This window comes from Microcaecilia unicolor, chromosome 3 (assembly GCF_901765095.1).
Source record: "Microcaecilia unicolor chromosome 3, aMicUni1.1, whole genome shotgun sequence".
Classification (NCBI taxonomy): Eukaryota; Metazoa; Chordata; class Amphibia; order Gymnophiona; family Siphonopidae; genus Microcaecilia; species Microcaecilia unicolor.
The window spans coordinates 357839000-357866454 of NC_044033.1; the positions used below are offsets into that span (position 1 = coordinate 357839000).

Below are 27455 nucleotides of genomic sequence, written 5' to 3' on the forward strand. Positions count from 1 at the left end.
CTATTCCCTTTTGGTTGGTAAATGGTCTGCGCAGAGAAGTTTATTTTACGTGTTTTTAGGGTAGTGTCATTTATATTAACAACATCCGGTTCAATTAGTTTTGAGTGAGAAATATTTCTCAGCATTTGCTATCTATGTTCCAGCCAGTCTGGATGGGTGTGTCGAACTGAACATTGTGTTTGTAAATTGATGCTTTCTTTTTTTTTTTCTCCGTGCAATTTTGATTGGACAGTACCAGTGTGCTTGAAACTGCCTGGTTTCAGATATGTTTTCTTTGGTGCTGGCCCCTTTAAGTGCAGATCGTTGAGGGCTGTCAAGCATGCCACAGAGTATATGTCTGGATTCTGTTCAAGTTAAGGAAACAGATGCCAGCCAGACTCATTACAGCTTTGTAATTCCTTTGCTTTGCATAGAGATCTAGGAAGTTAATGGTTAAGTATTATTGTTTTTGCCGTTTCTACAGGGCTAGAGTTTGCAGTGTGGACTTACTATTATTTGGCCCTACTAGGGGACAGGGGATGGGATTTGATATACCACCTTTCTGTGCTAACAATCAAATCAATTTTGTATCTGGGGCAGTGGAGGGTTAAGGGGTCCTTTTACTAAGCTGTGGTAAAAGGAGCCCTCTTGTAGCGCTGGTATGTGGATTTGCCCTGCATCGAGGCCCCTTTTAGTACAGCAGGTAAAAATCCCAAAAAAGGAAATGGCTGTGCAGTAAGTAAACAAATGCCGCACAGCCACTTCTGGGGATGCCCTTACCCTCACCCATTGGTTAGGGGTTAAAGGCTCCTGCATTGACCCGGTGGTAAAAATAAAACATTTCTGGGCCCGTTGGAAATGGCCCGTGCTGGAGGGCAGAACTACCACCAGCATCCATGTTAGGTTGGCGGTAGTTCCTCCGATTTGCTGCGCAGTAAGCTTTTAGTAAAAGGGCCCCTAAGTGACTTGCCCAGGGTCATAAGAAGCTGCAGTGGGACTTGAATCCAGTTGCCCTGGTTCTCTGGCCACCGCCCTAACTATTAGGCTACTCCTCCACTCAGTATGATCATTTAAATTAGGGATCTGTTTGCCTTTTCATACACTTTTAAAATGTTTAACCCTGCCACTTCTGCTTCTTTGAGGTTACAGTTCAAATAGAGCCTGTCCTAAATAGGCAACGACACCACAGGATCAATTCTGTAAAGATCGCCCAGATTTGGGTTCTAAAATGCATGACACAAAGCACAAATTCTGTATTGGCATCTGGACTAGAGAGTTTCACAGGGACAGAAATCTAGCCCATCCCCGTGGGAATCTAACTCATCTCCGCCACGAATAATCTCCTCCATCTCCGGCCTACTCTGCCCCACTGCATCATACCCCACCATTCTGCTTAGCACCTTGCCCCCCCCCCCCCTCGAAATCCAGATTCTATAAGCAGTGAAAATACTGGTAAAAGTTACATAAATGCATTTTCTTCCGTACTCTGCTAAATACAAAATTTTAAGATGTACATTTTCAAAAAAGCAAACATCCTTGAGCAGCAAGTCCCCCTTTCCTTTCCCTCCCTTCTCCTTCTAGCCCATGTGCTCTATTTCTTCCTTTTCCCTTCCCCCTCCGTGTACGTCCCCCTTACCACTTGTATATAGGGCACTCTTTTTTTTTTTTCTAGTCTCCCTCCTTGCACCCACACTCCATCCACCTTTTTTACAGTCCACTTCCACCTGTCTTCCCAATCTTTTTTCCAGCTATCCATCCACTTACCCACCCACCTTTTTTACAGCCCTCACCCATGAGCAAACAAATGAACAACTCCATCCATTCGCCTATGAATGACTCCATCCATCCACATGCTTGTCTCCACCTTCTTTCTTAATTTCTGCAGGCAACCACCCCAGTGACAAATGAAAGTTCACTGTTTTTGTCCTCTCCACACGTACCTCTATACACCCTGGTGGTCTAGTGGTCTCTTCGGGCAGGAAAGACCCCTATTCTTCCCTGCCCTGCTGCCACTGAACCGCTTGCTGCCGTCACTTCTTTGGACTGGCTGCTGAGACTTCCGCGGAAGTCTTGCAAGGCTACCGCTTGAAGCCTCGGCGGCCATTTTAATGAAGCAGCAGCAGCGAATGGATCAGTGGCAGCCATTAGACCAATAGATCACCAGGGTGTATAGAGGTACATGTGGGGAGGGGGGAAGGGAACCCCACAGGACCTGGGTCCATCCCTGAAGGCTCCCTGTGGATACCGCTGACCCTTTTCCCATGGAGCTCTCTAATTTGGATGCCCAGATTCCATTCTAGAATAGAACCTAAATCAGCATTTACAGACCAACATTTAAGCATCATCATTGTAAAAGGCAGGCGTAAATGTTAGTGCATAAATGTTGCATTTGAATGCGTAACTTATGCCATTCTATAAATTACCTGTGCAAATGTGGGAGCTACCCATGTGTACACCTCCCTTGCAGTTGGGCACTAAGCTTATAGAGTACTGCTTAGCGCCCCACCGATACTCAGCGCGCACGATTGTTATATTCGTGTGCGTCAGTGCTAGCATTCCAAATCTTATTGCACAAATGGCATTTACATTTTGGTGCTAAGATTATAGAATGAGGGGGCACAATCTTCAATTTGCACCTAACCTGGTGTTTTCTCCCTGCCATTGAGTTCAGCCATTGGAATGACTGTCCTCTGTCTGAAAGGCAGGGACCATGGTGTCCTTCAGAACCCAGTCCAAATGCATGCTGGAGCCGGCTACTGGATACTGCTGTTGTGCAGTGCCTGGGATTTCCTCTTTCCAAAAGCTTAATCCTGAAACTTCACTTGTACTCTACCTAAAAATAGTATAGAGGTGGTAGTCTATGCTTTTGCTTTCTAATCTAGTTTCCTAGGTGGTAGTGGTGAAGTACTGCCAAGTGGGAGACCTGATCAGATCCATTGAATGACCTTGTTCTTTTGGCTGACTGTGGTTGAGTGGTATAGTGTCATCTTGCAAAGGTGATCAAGATTATTAAAATGTGTTGTCGCTGATCTGCTCTTTCTCAAGGTGGTTCTGGAGTGCTCCCTAACTAGTCTGGTTTTCAGGATATCCAGAATGATTATGTATGAGAGAGATCTACATCTGTTTCACAGTTATTCATTGGGAATATCCTGAAAGTCGAATGGCTAGGGGGTATTTCAGACCTGCTTGAGAAACACTGTTCTAAGAAGGGGTTCTTAACCCAGTCCTTCAGCCACACTGAACCAGCCAGGTTTTCAGGATATCCAGAATGAATATGCATGGGGAGAGATTTGCATACCTCGGAGGCAGTGCATATTCATTGTGGATATGCTAAAAACCTGATTGGCTGGGTGTGTCCCAAGGATTGGGTTGAGAACTCCTGGTATAGGGGGCAACATTATTTTGAACCATTTATGACTTTACATTTCTTTTTAAGAATTCACATATTTCCCAGGCTCTTGGTCTTCACTTCCAGGTCTTGAGAGCCACCAACGGGTCACATTTTCAGGATAACTGTAATGCATATGCACGAGAGAGGTTACATGCCTAATACCTTCATTGTATGCAGATCTTTCTCATGTGTATTTATTACCACTGTCCTGAAAACCTGAGCCATTTGTGCCCCTCAAGGGGCTGGGAGTGAAGATCTAGATCAGAGGCTCTCGACCCAGTTCTCGGGACATACCTTGCCAATCAGGTTTTCAGGATATCCACAATAAATATGCATGAGAGAGATTTGTGTGTACTGCCTCCATAGTATGCAAATCTCTCCTCATGCATATTCTGATTGGCTAGGTGTTTCCTGAGGACTGGGCTGAGAACCCATGATTTAGATAAACTTTTAAAAAGCCAAATTCCCTCCCGCCCTCCCCCCCCAAAAAGGCCAGATGTAGTATAACTCTGTCTGTAGCCCTGGTAATACTATAGATATGAGGATTATAAGTTATTATAATAAGAAAATATCAAACATATAAATGGCAAGTGACCGACTCACCTGCAAATGCGCAGTAGAGTCGGAACGCTGAGAGTGTGGAAGTCCAAGCCCCGCCTCCACCAGCAGTACAGCCCAATAGGGAGGAGGGCTTGGACATGGGCGTGGAAATTGGAGGAGGAGGGAGCAGGGAGGGGAAGGAGGGGGCAGAACTGAGGGAAACAGACGCTGGGGGGAGGGCAGGGGAGAGAGCAGGGTTGGTGGACGGGGGGGGGGGGGGGGGGAGGCCATAGGAAAACAAAAAACTAGCCTGTTGTTACGGGCTTAACGGCTAGTTATAATCATAAGAGCCAACTTTTCAAAACAAGTTTTTTTTTGTGGGGGGGGGGGGGGGCTACTCCGAATGCACATTACTCCCAGCTTCCCCTCCAGTCACTGGAAAAGTTGTTTATTACAGGACTACTCAAGCACCCACGGCACCCACAGAGATGACACTTACCACTATAGCTCTTAAGGCATGCAATACACAAACTTTTTCTATTAGAATTATACAAAGACCACGTCGAGGTGAAAATCACTATAGCAATAAATCAAGCCTCTTAAAGAGAGACAAATGAATTAAGAGGTCATCTCATATTCTTTATTCTTAGCCAGTAAAATTGGACTCAATTGATCAGGATCAAGGAAAATCTACATGAGCTTTGTAAACATCCTAAACTGTGCTACTTCTCTGTCAGTCTCCTGTGCCATCATCAGGGAACCTCCCACTAGCAGTTAGAAGAGCTGGAAAAGGAAAGAGAGCCTCCTTCTCCCAGTGTTTCTGAATATTTGACAGGTATGAGCTGGTCATGAGCCAGAGTTATTGACCGAAACAAGTTTCTTGAATATGTGTAAATCTACTGCCAGTTCTCTGGCACATTCCTGGTGCTGATAGTTGAAAGGGCAAATCATTGTTTCTTATTTATTTGTTCTGTAAACATCTAATTATATTCTCTAAGCTTACCTATTCACAGGGCAGATGCCTATCCCTTACTCATTTTTCTCACCCTTTTTCTAGTTCTTCTATATCTTTGTTTTTGAAATGGAGCAACAGAACTGCACACAGTACTTAGCGTGGTCACACCATGAAATTATACAGAGATCTGCTGTTCCCTACTTTTTTTTTTTTAATGCGTAACGTTCTGTTTGCTTTTTTGAGTGCTGCATACTGAGCTTACAGTTACTGTGGAAAATAGTTTTAAGATCCCTTTCCTGTGTGTTGACTCTTGCTATACAAACCTGACATTATGGGGTAGATTCAGAAGAGTGCCCAAAATTTGGCACAAAAATATGGGCGCTATCCCCTTGATGCTGTATAGCCTGACTTAAACTGCGTGAACAACTTAATTAGTTAACAAGCCAGTCAGTGCTGATAATTGCCAATTAAAGCAATTATTGACAATAATAGACATTAATTAGAATTTAAGCACAGAACGGTCTAAGCGTATTCTATAATGTGATGCACGTAAATTCTAAGTCGCATAGTTGAAAAGGGGGCGTGGAATGGGCAGGTGATGGGCATTTCTAAAATCTATGTGTGTTGTTATAGAATACACCCAGTCCACGCCTAATTTAGGTGTTGTCATTTACACCAAGAATGCCCACGACTAAAGTTAGTCATGCGGACAGGTGCTCGGCGTATTCTGTCAATCATGTGGATATTTAGGCTTATTCTGGTTACCCTCCCCCCCCCCAGTCCCTAGTTATAGTGGAAGATTGAAGAGTCTAAAAGATGTTAACATACAGCACTACAAATTTTTAAATAAAATACATTTTAAGTATAACAGAGCAAGTTTCTAACAATAATCAACACAGCAGTATCACCTAATCTAATAATTTGCTCCTCCAACGTTCCAATGAGGCTACCTGCATTCGTAACCATCGCCTGACGTCACTCTTCTACAGTAGAAGCCTGCGTGCCTGACGTCAGGAGATGTTACTGTAGTCGCCTCTGTCTCGCGGTCTTCGGACTCTGCATCGCTGCCGCTCTCCTCCGCAACCCCACATCCCTTTCGCTTCCCGCTCAGGTATTGGTGCCGGTCGTTCCATCTTTACTTGCGGAAACAGGAAATGAGGGCGAGACCACAGCTGAGAGAGAGAAAAGGGCCGAGCCTGCACGCCTTTTACCGCTGCTGGTGGCCGCAGTAATCCCAATGAGGTAAGTCCAAGATGACTTTCAAACTTCGTAGGGAGGGGGCCTGGTTAGTACTATCACAGTGTTGAGGTCTTAGTTTGTAGGGTTTTTTTTTAGTCCCGGTCTGTCGGTCCATGTGCATGGTGCAAGCACAGTTCAGTTGAAGGTGTTTCTTTGAATTCTGTGTCTCTTTCCACTCTCCACACTTTCATTGCAAGTCTATTCCATTCATCCTCCACTCTTTGCACAAAGTAGTTCTACCCTGTGTTGCTCTTGAATCTCTTCAGTTCATGACTCCTAGTTCTATAGAAGTTCTTTCTCCTGGTGTCCTGATCTCTTGCCTTCCTCACCGAAAAAAAAAAAAAAGAAACAAGGGGAGCTTAGTCTGTAAAAAAAACAAACAAACAAAAAAAAAAAACGGTAAGAGATTGTAAGCCACATTGAGCCTGCAAATAGGTGGGAAAATGTGGGATACAAATGCAATAAAATAAATAAGGGAGCTACATGGTGGAGTTTCCCCTTTTTCTACCTAATGCTGTGTCTTTCTCTCTGTGTGCCGACTGGGCAGCAGATTGACTTGCTAGGAGGTCCTGCTGCTGCCTTGGAACACACCGGCTTCTTGATGAGAGCTGCTCTATTGGGCTTTTTGGTGTGTTGGTACTGTGCCCTGTGATTGCGGTGGAAGTAGTGAAAAGATGTTCCCGTTGTAGTAACGGTGCTCCGCAGTGGGTTTTTGTGTGGCTGGGTGCCCACAAGCTTTGGGAAATAAAGAGGCTCCTCCTCCTGAACTGCCGGTTTCCTACGCTGATGAGGTGGGAGCGAGTGGTCTCTGCCTGCAGCATTTGCAGGGGCTGCTGCGGACAGGATTTTTTCTGTCCCTGGGACCTCTTCGGGGTTGGTTCCCAATTCTGCTGGTCTTGGGGAATTTTTCTCGCTGGACTTTGTGCTTCTCATGCACCAGGCTTATTTACTTAAGAGGGCCTTGACTCAGCACCCCTTCGATGGTGTCCCCCCCCGGGGGGGGGGGGCTTCTGCTCCAGATTTGAGCTTGGTGGCCCATTCTTCAGTCAAGGATCCAGCCCTTAAAAGGTGGCGCGTGGGTGCTGTTTCTGAGGTGGGGTTGTTTGGGCTTACCTTGGCTACCCCCTCACTGGCTACTCTTGCAGGGAAATCGTTGCACCCTTCTCAGGTGGACGAGTTGGAAGAGGGCAAGTTGGCCCAGGAAGAATCTGATGATCATTCTGCGGTCCACGTCTTTCATAGGGAAGAGCTTTCTGTGCTCATCTCAAGCACCCTGGAGGCCTTGAATATTTCTGACCCTGAGGCGCAGGCTGTAGTTACGGTCAACCCCAAGATGGCCATTATAAAAAAGCTGTCTAAATCCTTTCCCATCCATGAAGCCATTCAGGAACTTATTTCGGCCCAATGGGCCGACCCTGAAGAGGTTTGAAGGTAGCCAAGGCGATGGCTCACCTGTGTCCTGTGGCTATGGAGTATGGAGAGAAGTTTCTCCTTCCTAAGGTAGACACCTTAGTAATGGCTGTTACTAAGAAGACCAACCTCCTGGTTGAGGTAGGGGTAGCGCTGAAGGACATGCAGATCGACATTTGGAGGCCTCTCTCAAGCACGCCTTTAAGGTATCTGTGCTCGCTCTCCAAGCCTATATCTGCAGTTCTTACGCTGCCAGATCATGCCTTAGCTGGTTTCATCAGGCGCTCGAGCAAGATTGGAATTCAGAGCTGGTTTTTGAGGGCTCCTTGTCCTATATGGAGTCGGGGCTTGCTTTCTTGGCTGACTCCCTGTATGATTTGATACATGCCTCAGCCAAACAGATGATGCTAGTGGTGTCTTCCTGACATCTGTTGTGGCTGTAGACATGGTGTCTAAGCAGCGTCTTATGTGTCTGCCCTTTGAGGTAAGCTTCTTTTTGGGGAAGATCTTGAAAAGATTGTTAAAGACTTGGGTGACTCTAAGGTTCAGCGGCTTCCTGAGGATAAACCCAAGACCTCATCAAGGATGGGACCTTCCAGACCCCGCCTGCAGGAGGCTCGCTGGCATCTTTCCAGCATGCTCGTTTTCATCAGCGCTCTTCCTTTTGAGGGGACAAGTGCCCCTCTGGGGCTCCAGCACATCAGGTCACCCGACCCAATAATGGGGTGTCGGTCTGCTCTTCGGTGCCCGATATTGGTGGTCAGCTGACTTGTTCTACGAAGAGTGTACCCAAGTCACTTCCGACCAGTGGGTCTTGGATATTATTCGAGAAGGTTACAAGCTGGAATTTGCCTCCCCATGCACAAAGTGTTTCTGGAGTCCTGATGTGCCACGGCCTCCAAACGTGCGGCAGTCTGTGCCGTGTTGAGGTCGCTTTTGTCAGCAATACAGTACTTTTTCTCTTCTAGCAAACCTCCCCTTCAGCTCCTCATCCTTTTCTTTCTTTTTTTTTTTTTTTTAACTTATCCTCTCCAAAGAAGCCAGAAAAATGTTGCAGGTCCTGAATTCGCTGATGGGCTGATGATCAGAGGCAAATGCGGGTGCTAGAGGCAATAAGTGCCGTTCTAGCGCTCGGGTTTGCCGGCATGAGATGTTCAAAGGCCCCCACCACCAGTAATAGCAAGTGAGCACTCAAATTAAATGAAAACAAGATAATTATGTATTCTCCCCCATGCTCAGAGAAAAGCATATGAGAGTTGGGTGCCTTTACCGCGGGAAACCCTATGCCAACCTGGAGCTGGCGTTAGGGTTTCTTGAAGAAGCGAAGCAGCAGCAGGAAAGAGGAATTGGGTTTCTGAAGGGTATTTTTCCCTTTCCGATCTTTGTCAGACTTTGAACACTGCTCCCTTCAGATCTCTCCTGGCACATAATAGTCAACCATCTGCAGGGACCCAGAAGTCTGCACAGACTCCCCCTGCTACCTAGACGTTTGCTTCCGAGCACCTCGCGAGCAGGGTTTTTCCTGTTTCTTTACTGATGCAGTTTACATAATAATAATAATTTCAAATGGGCTTTAACCAGATGTTATGTTATGTTACAGTAAAACTAACCAGAAAGAAAAAAAAACACAATTATATACACATCTATTTTCTGTTTCTTTTATATGAGCATAGCCAACCTCTTTTTTTGGGGGGTGGTGGAACATGCGCACGGGAGTTGCTGTGGCCCCAATCAAACACACTTACACGCTCTTTCTCTGACTTCCTCCTCCTGGGCATGCGCTGAAGAGTTGTGCTTGACGAACAGGCACCATCCACCCGCTTTGCTTCTTCATGATCGAAGCTATTAGCATACATTTCATTTGCATACTGTTAGCTTCTAGAATAAAGGAGATATTTTCAGGCGCTGTTGGGGCGGTAAAGAGAAGAAATGGGCATGAAATCCTCACTGATGTTGACTGAGTTGCCTTTTAGGGAAAGGGGATGGGACTTGATATTCTGCCTTTCTATGGTTACAATCAAAGCGGTTTACATATTATATACAGGTACTTATTTTGTACCTGGGACAATGTCTTGGAATGACTGATTAAAGCTGACTAGATAAGGTGGCACTGAATAGTAATCTCTAGGCAAACTCTTGCCAGGGTGTTTAGAATGGTTGTTCTTGTTTTATTCAAGCCATTGATGAAAAACTAGAAACTTCCTTTGCATGTCATGATTGCATGATACTCTATACTGAGGAGCGTAATCATGCTGAAAAGGGAAGATTGCTCTTTAACGTTATGTATACCAGTCCATAAATGACCAAGTTTGAAAAACCAGGTTTGTCCTGTTAGGTGTGCCAGGTTCTCTCCCTCCCCTTGCCATACAATCGACTAAAAAGTAAATAATACAGTGTAAATATACATACATATGTACTGCTGTGGTGACAACCGCAATTAATGAAAATCTTGCAAACACACACAGAACCTATATAACAAACCTGCCGTACCAGAAATACACTAATTGCTAAGACTCAAATGCCAGCATTGCGAAGATTACATTAACACCAGTTCACATCTTGGAAAAATAGAACAAGCCAGAGTGCTGTAACTCCATCCTTGTTCAGAAATAACAACACAGTCAGAATCCATCATCTCACAGAGAGAGAACACAGACCCTTACCAAATACAGAATAAGGGTCCACGTATTAGAAACAGAAATGTCCTGAAACAGTGAAATGGAAACGTCATGAAGCCGGACTTTGCATGCATGCAACACCGAAGACAGAGAAATGCATTTCTTCCTGTACTGGATAAAATTCAGTCTCTACACTTCCACAGAGCGCTGCATAGTACACCTGCCAAGTTCTCTAGGAGGGATGAGGAGAGAGATACTGAGCAGCTGCAGAATTAATGTACATCTTGGTTAGTAAGAGAAGCCTGAACTGTGTGCGAAAGGAGATGGTGAGCCAATGTAGAGACTCGAAAAGAAGGGTGACTTGGGCAACGGGTTGTGCAACTGAATTTTTGGATACTGTAGAGGCTGCAGTGGTTTAAGCAGGAGGTAATGGAGTGGATAAGAATTTTTGGTAGTGTACTGGATGGTTTTTGGTGATGTTTCCTTTAATGGTATTTTGAATAGATGTAGAGAATGGCTAAAGAGAAGCGAAAACAAACAAACAAAACCCCTAAAGATTAAAAAAAACAGGACAGTGGACTGTAGACAGGATCATTGGCAGACAAATGCAGATGTTGTAGCACAGAATGGGATGGAGTTGGTTATACTTCTCTTTGATGGATGTGACATGCGGTGTTATCAGAAAGCCTGTGTACAGAAAGGCACGATAAGGTAGCATGGCTCATTCACTGGATATTCTAATTAGTTTACAGTTTTTACAACTTAATATTTGATATGCTGCTATTAGGCAGTACTGGCAAAGCAGTTTCTATAAAATATAAAATGTAGATAGAGACAGGAACAGAGGGCATCATATAAAGAGAAAAAAAAAAGAACTACACTGTGATTCAATGTTTCTGCTCTCTGTGATCTGTCATCCCCCACCGCCAAGTCATCAGAGCACAAATTAAAAGCATCCTTCAATAAAAATACCTTTCATTTTTTTTTCTTAAGTGGTAAGTGATTCCGTAGAACTGGACCAGTAACACTAAAGATAGTCCTGAATATTTTGTAGATGATTATATCTAAAGTAAGGCTCAATTAGGAACTTCTGATTTGATGGATGTAATAAAAAAAAATAATGTATAAGGTATGAGATAGGGAGATTGGCTTCCCGCTGTACATAGAATTACATTTAAAATACTGATTTTGCATTTTAAAATCTACCATTCTGGGATACTTATATTCTTCTTTTATATGGTCCCACTTCTTTGTTCCTTTTAATAAGCCTAATGGCAGTATTTTGTAACAGTTGTGACAAATGTTCACAGATTCAATCCCTTTAGGAGTAATAATCAGTATTAACTTATCACCATAGAAAGAACCATCATTCTTAAAGCTTCAGACGAAAAAAGCGATTTGACTGGACAAACGAGAACATTTTTTGGAAATATAAATAGTATTATAACATCACTGTACTAGAAAACTGCTGGGGTCAGGGCCCTCATAGAACTGCAGAGTGTAGAGGTTTGATGACCTGGGCCCAATCTCTGTTTCAGAACCAGTAGATTGCAAAGATGATGCAAGAAAAACAAATTATTGAGCAGGATAAAAACATAATAGCACTACTGTTAAAAAAAAAGTGTTAATACAGAGTGACTATTCTGTATTTGTGTGGATCCTCAAGTACCAAATGATGCATTCAGAGACCAAGAAAATGTGGCTTGAAGATACAGAAATATTCATTTGTATTAGGTTCTACCACTATGTTGCCTGTTCATATTACACTCTATAATCCCAGGAGGAAGCTGGGTTCACTTCATTATGACACACCCCTGGTACAATTAATCCTGGAGGATTTCTGCACAATGCGGAATTTGCACAGAATTCCCTTTCTGTGCAGAATTCCACACTTGCTGTGCAAAATTGGGCACGAGGACCAGGAAGCAATAGTAGTAGGTTTACCTGGGGCCAGAAAGAGAAGCTGAAGTAGCTGGAAAACAGAAAGAGGCGGCTGTGGAGTCAAACTCCCTTTTCTGACTCACCTTCCTGGTCTCTCCATCCCAGTGCTGATCACACTGCAAGAGGAAAGGTGGAGCAGCTGCACATCAGGCCATTGCTGCTCCACCAGCTTGGGCCTGTCTAGATATGTGTCCATCTCAAAAATCATACAGAACCTGGTTCTGATGAACAGTCGAGCCCCAGACAGCAGAGGAGGAGGAGGAGATACCACCAAGTGTACAGCTGCTCTCCTCTGCTTGCAGGGTAAGCTACATGGCGGTAGAGGTGGGGACAAGGGAAGCAATATGGAAGGAGATTGTGGGGGGGGGGGGGGGGGCGAGGGAAGAAGTTGGAATAGAGAAAGGAGCCAGGTCTTAAGTTGAGGAATTGTGCACATAAAGACCAGAACTAAACATACAACAATAAATGTAGCATTGAATAAGAAGTCTCCTCTTCCCCCCCCCCCCACCACATAGGTGGTTTGTAAATAAACTGAGTGCCCTTGGTATGGGCGCTACAGTGATTGACTGGCCTAGAAAACTGGTCGAGTAGGGGCCATATAAGGTAGTGGTAAGTGGCACTTTTATCCAAGCGAAGGGGTGTTACCAGTGGTATTTTGTTTCTTTTGGAGTTTCCTAAATTGTATTGTGGAAGGTCTGTAGGGAAGAGTTTGCCCTTTTTTGATGATACCAAAATGTACAATGGTATATAAGAAAACAAGGAGGGATTTACTCAAGCCTGAGGAATGATTTAGAGTACAGTAGCCTTGATTTAATGCTAAATAATGAAGGGTCGTATATTTGGACTTAACTCAAAATGCAGTACAGTATGGGGGTGAAGTACTATGCTGTCTGGTGGCTATCATATGTAATGGTCTTAAAGTGTTCAAATGTACCCACTAGTTAAGACAATATTAAACTCTGGAATTCATTGCCAGGGAATGTACTAAAAGCAGTTAGATTATTGGGGTTTAAAAAAAGGTTTGGATGGCTTCCTAAAGGAAAAGTCTATAGACCATTATTAAAATGACCTGGGGAAAATCCACTGCTTATTTCTAGGATATAAAATTAGATGATAGCATATTGATAAATAGAAATATATCTTTATATATAAGATTAGCAAAGGGTGGTGGAGGTTCAGTCAATGATTAGACAATACACACAGATAATACACCCAGTCAGTGGGTGAAAAATCAAATAACCTCTATCGTGTGTTACATATGAGACTACTCCACTCTCAATAAGTTGAAGAAGCAATACACTTGTATTCATGTGTGTTTAAATATTTTGTTATATTTCTAGGATAAGCAGCATAAAATGTATTTTACTGTTTTGGGATCTTGCCAGGTACTTGTGACCTGGATTGGCCACTGTTGGAAACAGGATGCTGGCTTGATGGACCTTAGGTCTGTACCAGTATGGCAATACTTATGTACTTATAGCAAGACTACCGTAGAAGGATGTTTGGGGTGCATCAGGAGAGGAATAACAGCAGGAAAAAGGAGGTTATGGCGCTTCTGTATAAGTCTTTGGGGAGGCCTCATTTGGAGTACTGTGCACAATTCTAGAGACCCAACCTCCAAAAGGATATACATCAGATGGGGCTGATTTAGAGGGTGGCTGCTGGTCTTAAAACAGATCTAGCTTTTCTACATTAGCTAAGTGAATACAGATTAAACTGTTTGACTGTAAACTGCTTTGCATTACACACTGTAATATATACATATTTTTAAATAAATTAAGTAGAGAAAAGGGGGTGGGGAGATTTGATAAAGGGTTTTAAATTTACCTACAAGTGTTATACACACAAGGTAGGTGGGCCACTCTCAATGGAAAGGAAGCTCAGGAATGAGAGAGGGTCACGGAATAAGTGTGAAAGTCGGTTGAGTCAGGAGTAATCTAAAGAAACATGTATTTATGGAAAGGGTGGTGGTGTGTGGAACAGCCTTGCATTGGAAGTGGTGGAGATGAGGACTATCTGAATTCAAGAAAGCATAAGTCAAGCACTGAGGCTTTTCTGAGGGAGAGGAAGGGGTTGTAAAACTGAACAGTTGGTGGAGATGAGTAGTCTGGAGAGGCCCTGTAATCTTTTTCTGCCCTCGCGTTTATTTTTATTTTTATGTTACCTTATTCTCTTTTTCTGTTCTTCACTCTCTCACATACATTCCTGTTCCCCTCTCTCTTATACACTGCTCTCTTTCCTTCCTGCCTTCCTCTTTTTCCCCTCTCATTTCTCTTCCTTCTTCTCTTACCACCATCTTTCCTTTCTGCTTTTCCCTCCTTATACTTTCTTCTCTTATTAATTTGTGTGCACTAGATTTACAGGGTATGCAGATTTATTTCATGCATATTTATTGTGGATATCCTGAAAACCCAGCTGCCTGCGGAGTCCCCAGGACAGGTTTGGGCAGGCCTGCTGTATACCTGACAAGCATAATGGCTGCTGACAGACATACACCAAGACCTTGTATATAAACATCACACAACTGACTCATATATAATTATTTTGTAATTGTGCATATAACTCATATTTAATGCAGTAATCCAGTCAACTGTAAATGCAAAGAAATAATGCAAAGATTTAAAGAGTGACTAACCTTTTTTATTTTTGGCAAGCAAAGCAGAATTGTGTAATGGCAAAGTGATTACATCGTGTTTCAACATGCGTAAACTACCGTGCAGTGAGAAGGTTTTATTTGTTCAGCGACTTGATGTGCCAACTGTGATTTATTATGATGTTTAAATCAGTTTTCCTGGAGGCACGCCTACCCAGTTGGGTTTTCTGGATATTCAGAATGAATATACTTGGGGGGGAGGGGTCTAGTGTTTACAGATTTGCTATGTTTCCAGGTGAGGGTTGGGAAACTTACTTCACTGCCTCTTCAGCACAAGCGCACTGATCTGGTTTTCAATAATAATAATAATTATAAAATCCAATAAACCATAAAAGACATTCAGCCACCTACATACAACATGTACCTACACAACTAGCACTGTTCCTCACTCGCCAGCCTGAAAAACCCTTCTTGTAATAGCTGTTAGCTGTGTGCTGGGGTTCATACCCGAGTGAACTTTTCAACTGCACAATTTGAAAAAAAGAAGTGCATGTGACTTTAAATACTCTCCATGCCTCTTGCTTTTTTGGCATTTGGTAGGAAGCCAGCTATAATGCATTAAACTGTTCTGTGTAACTAATTCATCTTCTAGGCAAGGATTACTGGTAACTGTTGTATTGGGCAGTCTGTGCTCAGAGATTTGAGGTAGCTGCTGGCTTTTTTTTTTTTCTAATTGAATGTTTCTTGTAAAATTTATGCTTGTAAAAGATGTCACCGACACTGGCAACCAGGGCCCTCTATTAATGCCTGGAGCTGGTACGACATGGGTGGGTTTCTGTTTTGGAGTGAACACATCGAGGGGAGAAAGGGTAAGTTGGTGTTTGTCACTGTGTGGTCCTTGACCTCTCTGCTGAGTCCACCAGTAGTGGGGGTCAGCTACAGCCAGTTTGAGGTGCTGGATTGTTTGTCACATGGACACATCCACTGGGAACTAGACTGAGACCACTAATTTATTTTGGATAGGATACTGAACAGCTGTCAGATTACAATGACTTTCAGTCACTACCACCCTGAGTTACATTTGACCCGGTGATCTAGAGGTGAAAAGTTCAGTAAACTTGCACTCATCCACAGAACCATCTATTTCCCTGCATAGCAGGTGCTTTCCAATGTCTGTGTAATGTCCGTGTAGCTGCACAGCTGTCGTCTGTTTTCAGTTGGATGCTGAGATGATTGAAAATGCAGAAAGGAGCTGGGTTTTCTAGGATGTCATCTCCACTGTCCATCTTGTGTTGGCAGTGTCACATAAACATCTCTTTCTGAAAGTAGGTTTGCAGTATTAAGAGCTAGTACTGTTCCCCTTTCTGGCTTTGGTTTTCATACTCTGTAAGCAAGTGCTTCAGTGTTAGCACATCCTGGGATCTCTGGTATAAATTCTATTCCCTCTAGCAGCATAACGTATCCCCAGGAATGTAATACAAAAAGGGAAAGGGAATATTTTGTTCTCCCCGCCAACAGCTGAGGAAAAATTCTTAACCACCTTGGGTATACCAGGCAGTCAGTTCCTGGGTTCTCCTCTTTTTTTTGTCTCCTGGCTTCTTCAGCATAGACTGTTTTTAGGGTCTTTCCCCCCTTCCTCTTCTTAAATTAAGTTCTTTGCCTTTAGCTGAGTCTAGCTGATCTAGAGATGCAGTGCTCCCGAGATTGTAAGTTAGCCATGAGGGCATACACTCATCCAGGCTGTGCCCCTGCCCCTTATGACTGCCTATTTGTTTTTTCCCTGGACTTCTTTAGGGGCAGGCAACTAGAATGGAAGACCCATGGCTGTTCTGGGTACCAAATCCTCTTATACTTCCTTCTAAAATACAGAAGACATCCCTGCCACAAGAGCATTGGCATACCCAGCCTTGATTGCATAATCCACAGGGGTCAATTCTGGAGCAGGGATCCAGAATGTTCCTTTGTTACTACATAAAGGATGCCATTTTGTGTTCTGCTTCACAAACCTATGTGTACAAATGGGCAGACATAGGCAAATGGATTGAGCCTTGGTAGCATGTGGTGCTTTTTGTGGTGAAAAGCATCAAATGAGAACAAGGCCATGGTCTAGAAACAAGACTAGACTTCAAGATCACAGCTGGCACAAAGAGTATGAAGCCACAGTGGACCAGTGGTGAATACAGGAACTGGCTGGGCATCAATAGCCCCAGCAACTCGGTTTGAGGAGTTCAGTAGCTGCTGGGAGTCACTGGGAAGGCTGACTAAGCCTCATACAACATACCTCAGATCCAGACATAGGCTTCAGCAACCTGAGTCACCGTGCACAGCAGCATACAATCAGGGAGAGCAGGTTTTGATGCCTAGCAAGTTGTGATAAGTAACCAGATTTTTCTTTTCAACAAATTGTCTTTGGATTTCTGTTTTATGCTTAGGAGTGCAAGTTTTTCCAGTGTTTTTTTTGTTTTTTTCTCACAGAAAAATAAACTGATGGCATTCTGTCATAAATGTGCTTCCAGAATGGTGGGGTTTTTTTTTTTTTTTGGTAGGTTCTGCCCTGTCTATAGCTTTTGTACAGAAATCCACGAGACAGAGGGAGGATTGTACCAGTGCTAAAACTGATTTTGGTGCATCCTCAGTTTAAACACCACAGTAGTTGACTTCAGGCAGCCTCATCCATAGGTCTCCACCTTCCTTTGGTGACAAGGTGACTCAGCTCTGCTTGGGCTTGTTGAGCACTGCCATTTTCTTGGCTATTAGTCTGAATTCAGGCTGTGAGATTTTGCAAGAGAACTACTCAGCTGGAACTAGAACCAGAAGGCAGATCCGACTGCTCGCTAACCCATAGAATCTCCTCTGTTTTTTCTTAGTGGTAATTATATCTCACCATTAAAGGAGGCTTATTACAACCCGACACAAAAACACAGGTGAGGAAGAGGAAAAAGGAGATGACAAGACTCGAAGATGGGTGACCAAGTTCTGGACAGTAGGAAGTATGTGCAGTGTACAAGGGACGGTTCATAGCAATTGGACACACTTTCTGAAAGATGATTGAGCCTATCCTAGAAAATTGCAAGTATCCTATGACTACTATGGATCTTGTAGATTTTTACCTAATGAAACCAGCAAACCCTGGTAAGTTCTTAAAGTGAAATTGCCTCATAACACACAGAGCTGATTCCCACCCTCATTCCCAGCAGTTTGTGAACAAACTACTAACAGGAAATTGAGGAGCTGTGGGGAGCTTATAACATTCAATGTTCTGTTGTGGATTAGGAATTCATTATTGTACAGAAAACAGAGGGTAGGGTTAAATGGCCATTTTTCTCAATGGAGGAGGGTTGACTAGTGGAGTGCTGCAAGGATCTGTACTGGGACTGGTGCTATTTAACATGTTTATAAATGATTTAGAAATTGGAACGACTAGTAAGGTGATTAAATTTGCAGATGACACAAAACTGTTCAAGGTTTTTAAAACACATGTAGACTGAGAAATTGCAGAATGACTTTAGGAAATTGGAATACTGGGCATCCAAATGGCAGATGAAATTTAAGGTAGACAAATGTAAAGTGATTGGGAAAAGGAATCCAAATCGTAGTTACCTGATTCTGGGGTCCACCTTGGACATCCGCACCCAAGACAAATATCTACACGGCTACCACACCTCTCTACATTTTGAAAGAGTGAAAAACTAATTCACTTTTACTCGTTCTACACCACTCAGGATTTTGTGGACCTCAATCATATCCCGCCTAAGTCATCTCTTTTCCAAGCTGAAGAGCCCTAACCTCTTTCATATGAGAAGAGATCCATCCCCTTTATTTTGGTTGCACTTCTTTGAACCTTTTCTAATTCCGCTATGGCATCTCTCAGAGATCCTCACTTATCCAAAGAGTCTTTTATTAATTAACATACTTTACAACAAACTTTTACAAAATATTTTTGTGTAAACTTGATTATTGCTCGAACAGTGCAGCATAGTCAGCATTGGAGAATCTTACACATTACGATCATTGCACTTCCTGTGTGTTCTTCATATAAATGACTTGAAATGAATCACACTAGAATGAAGGTCCACAAAGATAAATAACTCCACTTATAGTCTATACAATAGGTTAAACTGTACTTACCTTAAGGCTAACATGAAGTCTTCACAGGAAATGATGAATCATCGTCCATTGCGAGCCACGCTTGGGACTGAACGGAGCCATGATGGAGTTCTCTTTCTAGTGTCTTCTCTCATTTGTTTGACAAGTGAGCAAAAGCAGTACTGGACTTGTGAAGAATCTCTTGATGACATAATTTTGCGAAACATGGCACCATGTTAAGATTCATCATTTTGGATTATATCAGTTGGATAATATTTGAACAAAACTCGTGCAAAGGATTTTATTTGGGATTATTGGTCACTTTGAGCACTTATAAGTTTTAAGAGAAACATGACCAGCAATGGAAGAGGATTCATCATTTCCTGTGAAGACTAAGGGCCCTGTTTACTAAGCTGCGTAGGCGCGTTATCTTTTTAGCGCACCTACAGCATGGCTTAGTAAACAGGGCCCTTAATGTTAGCCTTAAGATAAGTATAGTTTAACCTATGATATTTTTGGCATTTTTAACTGTACAGGCTATAAGAGGAGTTGTTTATCTATTTTTGAGCACATTCATTCTAATGCAAAACTTTCCAAGTCATTTATATGAACACACAGGAAGTGCAATGATTGTAATGTGTAAACTTGTCCATTGCTGGCTATGCTGCACTGTTCTGAGCACTAATCACATTTAAACAAAAAATATATTTTTTAAAATTTGTTATAAATTATGTTAATTAATCATCTCTTTGGATAAGCGAGAATAGTCAATATTTTGGAAACTATAAAACTATTATTTATTTATTGCATTTGTATCCCACATTTTCCCACCTTTTTGCGGGCTCAGTGTGGCTTACAATACATTATGAATCATGGAAATACAATTTGTTACAACTTGGTTATGGATTACATTGTGATGAGTTATTTGAGTCAAAGTTAAAGTATCGATAAGGAGTATAATCATGGAAAAAGCATTGAAACATTGGAAGGAAACAGGGAGACAAAAAAGGGCAATATATAATAACAGGAAAACACTTGGTATACATTTTCTGTGAGTAAAGGTATGAGTGTGGTGAGATTCCGGGGGATGAGAATTCAGGAGTGGCTGTATTGATGCATAACTGAACAGTGAGTGTGGGCTTTATGTGTTTTGGTTCTTTCCGTAAATTTTCTCAAAAAGATGGGTCTTCAATAGTTTGCGGAAGGTGGTTTGTTCGTAGATCGTTTTCAGGTTGCGTGGTAGTGTATTCCAGAACTGCGTGCTCATGTAAGAAAAGGTTGACGCGTGCAGCGCCTTGTATTTCAAGCCCTTGCAATTAGGGAAGTTGAGGAAAGTTCGGGATGATCTTTTAGCGTTTCTGGGTGGTAAGTCTATTAAATCAGACATGTAGGCTGGGGCTTCGCCGTGAATGATTTTGTGGACTAATGTGCATACTTTAAAAGTGATGCGTTCCTTGGGAGGAAGTGACGTCGCGAGACTAGATGGCTGCCTGAGTTTTGGCTCCCGCGCCTCCCTACACCATTAAGCCATTATCCATGCCCATCCACAGTCGTATTGCTATTTAAACAGCTGGAAAGAGAGCGCAGACACTGCTGCCAACAATGAGCAAAATATCGGGATCACAGCAGCGAGAGGGGGAGCGATGTTCCACCCGACAGCTGACGAAGGGCCTTTCCCGCCATGCGTCCCCAGAAATACAGCGGTCTTCTGATTCCGACACTGCCTCTTCTCTTGCTGAGCCTCGAGGTACAATTAAAAAAATAAAAAAGACCGCTACGCCCAAAGATCTTACGAAATACTTAGAGGCGATTAGAGAGGAAATCAAGGCCTCTCGGTTGGAGATTCTTGAACACGTGGACGCTATCAGCTTGGACTTAAGGGAATTGGGCGGACGAGTTGAGAGCCTGGAGGAGCGGGTAGAGGAGCAGACTGAAGCCAGCGCGGCAATGGACGCCCGTATAACCCAATTAACCGATCAAACAGAGGATTTACAATATAAACTCGACGATCTCGAGAATCGGGGTCGTCGGAATAATTTGCGCTTTCGTGGAGTGCCGGAGAGTGGAGGTGGAGAAGATGTGCCTACTATAATTCGTGCACTCTGTGAACGGATCCTGGGAGAAGCACTTACCCCGGGTGAATTGTTGATTGAGCGAGCGCATCGGCCGTTGGGAAAACCTATGGGAAACCGACCACGAGACATAGTAGTGCGCTTTGCGTCGTACCCTTTTAAAGAGCGCATCTGGCAACAGGCCCGTAAACTGACCACGTTGGAATATAATGAAGCTCGGGTTTCAGTCTATCAGGACCTTTCGACTTACACCCTGGCACAGAGACGGGCCATGAAACCTGTCCTGGAAATTTTGCAAAAGGAGAAAATCGCCTACCGCTGGAGTTTTCCTTTTGCGGTGTGCTTCGCGCTGGGAGGCAAGCAACTCCGGTGCCGCCGAGTGGTGGAAGCCTGGCACAACCTTCATGAAGCAGGCCTAACTGCAACGGAGACTCCTCCGATGGGGCTGACTCCAGCTACGCAAGCGAAACTTCAGAAGTGGAAGCGAGTAGGGCCGAAGTCATCAAAGCATGGGACCTGAACTGGTTTGCGTATAGTTGAACTTGCATAAATGTGCAGTGTTATTGTTTTTTGGGTTAAGTCTGCTATATCATAAGATGGACATTGCTCCAGCTGTAATTCCTATTGAAGTGGAGGAGGGGTATTGGGTATATTGGAATTATGTGATATAGAATAAAAGGCGTTGAAGGTGTATGAGTGGGGTGGGGGAGGGAAGGCCGGGTGGTTGCCTGGGTTGGTGGCTCACTTTATCCTTCGTATCCCATTCAGTGCTAGATGGCATTGTCTGGTGGTTGGGGGGAGGGGGGGAAGTTGGAGTCTGGATGCATATTGTGTGTGTGGTAAGGGGGAGGAGGGAAGGGAGGGGGGGTGGGGGTGGGGGGGAGAATAGACAAGGGCAATGGAACAGGGACCGCAGAGGTAGGACATGGGGAGTAGCATTGACCCTAATCTCCAGAGGTGCCATCAACTGTCCCACAGTTTGTTTGTTCTTTTTGTGTTCACTGTTTTGCATATGTGCTTAGTACGCGCTAAATGCTGAGTATGGGTTTGAAAGTATTGTCATATAATGTCAAAGGTCTTAATATGCCCCAAAAAAGGCAAAAGATATACAAAGAGATACAGCATTATAGCCCACAAGTAGTACTTCTACAAGAGACACACCTTCGTCGTAGGCATGTTAAGCTTCTCTCCTGCCCGGGTTACCCAGGGGTATATTGTGCTTCAGCAGAGGCCTCTAAAACCTGTGGAGTGGCTATCTTGATTCATTCTTCGGTGGGGGCGCAGGTAATGGACATTAAGAGGGATCCGGGTGGACGTTTTATCTTTATGCATGTTCAAATTCAACAGGTGGATTTAACCATAGCATCTGTTTATGCTCCCAATACTGGGCAGGTGGAATTTTTTACTAAGGTAAAGAACTCTTTGGCAGGGTTTGTAAAGGGCTCCCTAATTTTGGGGGGGGACTTCAATGCAGTGATGAACCCTGCCCGGGACCGTTCTGGAAATCCTAAAACTGAAGGGGGAAAGAGGGAGGCGTCTGCTTTAGAATCTTTGGTACATTCCCTGGGAACTTTAGATTTGTGGCGGCTGACACATATGGCGGACAAAGATTACACATTCCACTCACGGGTTCATGACTCATATTCACGAATAGATTACATATTTGTGGATGTTGCCTTGGCGGAGAGGGGGCCGGCGGCGGGATTGGGCAGTGCGACAGTATCGGACCATGCTCCGGTGTGGGTTACGCTGCCCACCCTGCGAGCTGAACCCAAAGAAAGGAGATGGACTTTAAACACTAGTCTGCTTCTTGACCCGGAGGTGGAGGGGGGTTATCGCATTATGTTGCAGGAGTACCTGGAGCTGAATAGACAATCAGGGCCACCCCTGTCCATTGTCTGGGATGCTATGAAAGCGGTTTCGCGGGGTTACTTCCTGCAGGTAGCCAGTAAGCGTGCTAGGGTACGTAGGAGTCAAATAGCCGATTGTCTGGAGCGGATACGCCAATTAGAAAGCCAACATAAGGTAGACCGATCTCCCCATACCTTTCAACAACTGAGTGGGGAACGGATGAAGTTAGATTCTATTTACTCAGAGCAGCTGAGTTGGATACGGGACAGGCATAGAGTGGGAACGTATGAGTTCTCTAATAAGGCGGGTAGGCTCCTTGCTACTAAGTTGCGTAGGCAGAAGGTAGACCGCATGATGAAGCAGGTGAGAAATGAGAGTGGCGAAGTGCTGTTTACCTCTGAGCAGATACGTAACCGTTTTGTGGAATTCTATACCACACTATACGATCAGGAGATTCACCCCCCTATGGAAGCTATCGAGGACTACTTGGCGAGCTGCCCACTTGCGCCTCTGGCGGGTCGACTTAGGGACCAGCTTGAGGAACCGGTTACCCCGCTTGAGGTGCAGGAGGCTATTAGAGGTTTGCCCTCCAGCAAGTCCCCTGGGCTGGATGGATTGCCCAATGAATTCTATAAAAAGTTTGCCCCTGACTTGGCGCCGTTGCTTGCTGATCTTTTTAACCAGGTGGGAGGGGAGGGTGTTTTGCCTTCCTCTATGATGGAGGCATGGATCGCGGTATTGCCCAAACCCGATAAAGATCTAGCGGAATGCGGCTCATACCGACCCATTTCGGTTTTGAATGCAGACGTAAAAATACTGGCTAAGGTATTAGCTAATAGACTTGGACCTCTTATGCCGACTCTTATTCACCCTGACCAAGTGGGCTTTGTGGCCCATCGTAAGGCCATAGATAATATTCGGCGTACATTGGACCTTATGTTCTTTGCAAAGAGAAGTCAGAAACCATTGTGCCTTCTCGGCTTAGATGCTGAGAAGGCCTTTGATAGAGTCCACTGGCCCTTTATGTATAAGGTCCTAGAGGTTATGGGCTTTGGTGCACACTTTCGAAGTTGGATAAGGGCATTTTATGCGGAACCCAAGGCTTGTGTCAGGGTGAATGGAAGTAACTCCGCTCTGTTTGCGTTGCATAGGGGGACAAGACAGGGCTGCCCGCTTTCACCGCTATTGTTCGCCATGGTTATGGAGCCCTTCGCCGCTCGGGTGCGGTCTGATGTGGGCATTTCAGGAGCTCGAGTGGCAGAGACTACGCATAAGATGGCCCTTTTTGCAGATGATATTTTGTTGTATAATACTCACCCAGGGACTACGGTCCCTGCCTTGTTGAATCACATAGAGGAGTATTCTGCAGTGTCGGGATTTAAAGTTAATATGAGCAAGTCAGAAGCTTTGAATGTGACACTCCCAGCAGAAGTAGTTTCTTCCATGAAAGCGTCGGCGCCTTTCCGGTGGGCATCCAAGAGCATTAAATACTTAGGGGTAAATATAACAACAGATTTGTCAGAGATATTTGTAGCTAATTACAAAGGGCTGGCTAGCAAGATAAGGGGAGATTTGGAAAAATGGGGGGATCAGGAATTTTCCTGGTTCGGGCGGATAGCCATCGTCAAGATGAACGTGTTGCCTCGGCTGCTTTATTTATTTCAGGCCCTGCCTGTGATGATGCCCAGGCGATTCCTTGCTTCCTTACAGGATTCAGTAATGCGCTTCGTCTGGGCAGGCAAGCGTCCGAGGCTAGCTCGTAAGTTGCTTTATCAAGACAAGAAAAGGGGGGGGATGGGGGTCCCTAACCTTAATTGGTACTATAGGGCTAGTCAGGGAAGAGCCGCCATTGAATGGTACCAGGAATACCCTGATCGACAATGGGTGCACCTGGAGCAACACTCTTTGGGGTCCATGCCGTTGGGGGCCCTCATGTGGCTGCCTAGGCAGTTTCGACAGCTGGGTGAGGAGGTGTGTCCGTCCATATGTGTCACATTCCACTATTGGGACAGTCTATTTCCCCAGGGTCATTGTGTGCTAACCCAGATGTCACCCATAGCCTTTAACCCGTTGTTTAAGCCAGGGACAGTAGCTGGACCTTTCAGGAGGTGGTATAGGGAGGGATTGAGGACTTGGGGACAATTGTCAGAGAATGGCTCGCTGATGTCTTTTGCCACACTGCAATCTAAATATTCAGTTAGAGAGGGGGACGCATACGCCTATCAGCAACTTACCCACTTCCTTAAAACGAAGGCGGTGGGTCAGGTAATACAGAGGCAAAGATTGGAAGTGGAGGAGATTTGTCTTAAATCTGTTTCATCAAGAGGCTTGATAGGACGCTTGTACAAAAGTGTCAGTGCACAGGTTTCCAGCTACATCCAACACAGGTCCAGTTGGGAGCGGGAACTAGGAGTGTCTCTGGGTGGACCCGAGTGGGAGAGAATAGAAAGAGCAGCGAGTGGTGTGTCTGTTCATGTCCCCCTTAAAGAGAATGCGTTGAAGGTTCTGTTTCGGTGGTACCTTACACCGGATCGTCTCCAGCGCATCTTTCCGAACACACTGGGCTTGTGCTGGAGAGGGTGTGGCCATAAGGGGACTATGGGGCATGTGTGGTGGGGATGCGTGAAGATTCGGGCGTTTTGGAAATCAGTACATCATCGACTACAGAGTTGGGTGGGGTGTGTGGTTCCGTGGACCCCCAAGTTTTTCTTGTTTTCTGCAGACATGCAAGGCTTGAAACCACATCATCAAGCTCTGATGCGGCAGGCGGTAGGGGCTGCTAGAGTAGTAATTGCAGCACATTGGAAGCAGAAGGGGGTTCCTCCCATTAAGAAGTGGGAAAACAAATTGACTTACATATGTGAAATGGAGCGGCTGATGGCCGACAGAAAACATCAGCTGCACAGATGGCAGTCTATATGGGAATGCTTTTTGAGAAAGTAAGCTTTACAGGTCAAACGAAAGATGAACTGTTACATTTGGACTATAGGGTCAAAGAGCAGGGGCATGGGAAGGTTAGGGAGGGTGGGTTGTTGGGGGGGGTTGGGGGCTAGGGATTCCAATTGTTCATTTTAGTTCCAGTTAATCAATACATGTAATATAACAAACTCAACATAAATATATAAAAAAAAAAAAAAAAAAAAATTCAGAAGTTACCTATGGGAAAGTTATAATGTAAATGTAGCGTGCTGGGTAGGTGTTTATTCTCTTTTTACTATCCACACCAGAAGTACATTGTACCCAACGAATATGAAGCTGTATTGTATTGATATTTGGTTTAATAAAGACTTCTTGTAAACAAAAAAAAAAAAAAAGTGATGCGTTCCTTGAGTGGGAGCCAGTGTAGCTTCTCTCGTAAGGGTTTTGCACTTTCGTATTTTGGTTTTCCGAAGATGAGTCTGGCTGCTGTATTCTGGGCTGTTTGAAGTTTCCTCAGTATATGCTCTTTGCAACCTGCGTATAGTGAGTTGCAGTAGTCCAGATGGCTGAGTACGAGGGATTGCACTAGGCTGCGAAAGACGGATCTTGGGAAGAATGGTCTTATTCTTTTCAGTTTCCACATGCAGTAGAACATGTTTTTGGTTGTGTTGTTTGCATGAGTTTCGAGTGTTAGGTGGCGGTTGATAGTGACTCCAAGGATTTTTAACGTTTCTGAGATTGGAAGGTTTAGTTTAGGTGTGTTTATAGCGGTGAATTCATTCGTGTTGTACTGGGAAGTGAGTATCAGGTATTGTTTTTTCTGCATTTAGTTTCAAGCGAAATGCATCTGCCCATGTGTTCAAGATGTGTAGACTTTGGTTGATTTCATTGAAAATTTCTTTAATGTCTTGTTTGAAAGGGATGTATATTGTTACATCATCGGCGTATTTATATGGGTTGAGGTTGTGGTTTGATAGGAGTTTTGCCAAGGGGGGTCATCATTAGGTTGAAAATGGTTGGTGAGAGGGGTGATCCTTGTGGTACTCCACATTCAGGTGTCCATGCAGCAGACGTTATTGAGTTCGATGTGACTTGATATGACCGCTGGGTTAGGAACCCCTTGAACCAGTTTAGGACATTTCCTCCAATGCCAAAATATTCGAGTATGTGTAATAGGATTTTGTGGTCAACCATGTCGAAGGCACTTGACATATCAAATTGTAGAAGGAGTATGGAGTATATTGCTACCTTTCCAGTATATTGTTTTTGAGTCTCTCAGAGATCACCTTTCTCAAAATTATGAATTACATCTATATGAGCTCATTTGGTTTAGGTCTGCAAGAACTGTGCATTCAATTTTACTCCTGTACAGACGATATTCTATTGTTATTACTTGTTCTTGATTATATTTCTTGAACTTACCAGCATATAAATGGGAGTATGGAGATAGCTGACAACAAATGCTCAGTCCATTTTTTGAAATTACAGATAAAACTAGATTACCACCAGTGCAACCAAAATAAAGGGGATGGATCTCTTCTCATATGAGGAAAGTCTAGCGTCTAAAGAGGTTAGGGCTCTTCAGCTTGGGAAAGAGATGACTGAGGGAGGGATATGATTGAGGTCCACAAAATCCTGAGTGGTGTAGAACGGGTAAAAGTGAATTAGTTTTTCACACTTTCAAAAAGTAGAGAGGTGTGGTAGCCGCCCGTGTTAGTCCACTTTTAAAGGTAATCAATAGGAATAAAACAAAATAAAACATGGAAAAGAAAATAAGATGATACCTTTTTTATTGGACATAATACATTTCTTGATTAGCTTTCGAAAGTTGCCCTTCTTCGTCAGATCGGAAATAAGCAAA

General features: G+C 44.0%; 1 protein-coding gene across 1 annotated transcript in view; it reads left to right on the forward strand.

Moving 5' to 3' along the window:
* The window catches only part of HECA (hdc homolog, cell cycle regulator), a 77180-nt gene that overhangs the window by 1696 nt on the left and 48029 nt on the right, over nucleotides 1-27455 (forward strand). The gene's annotated exons all lie outside the window — the stretch shown is intronic.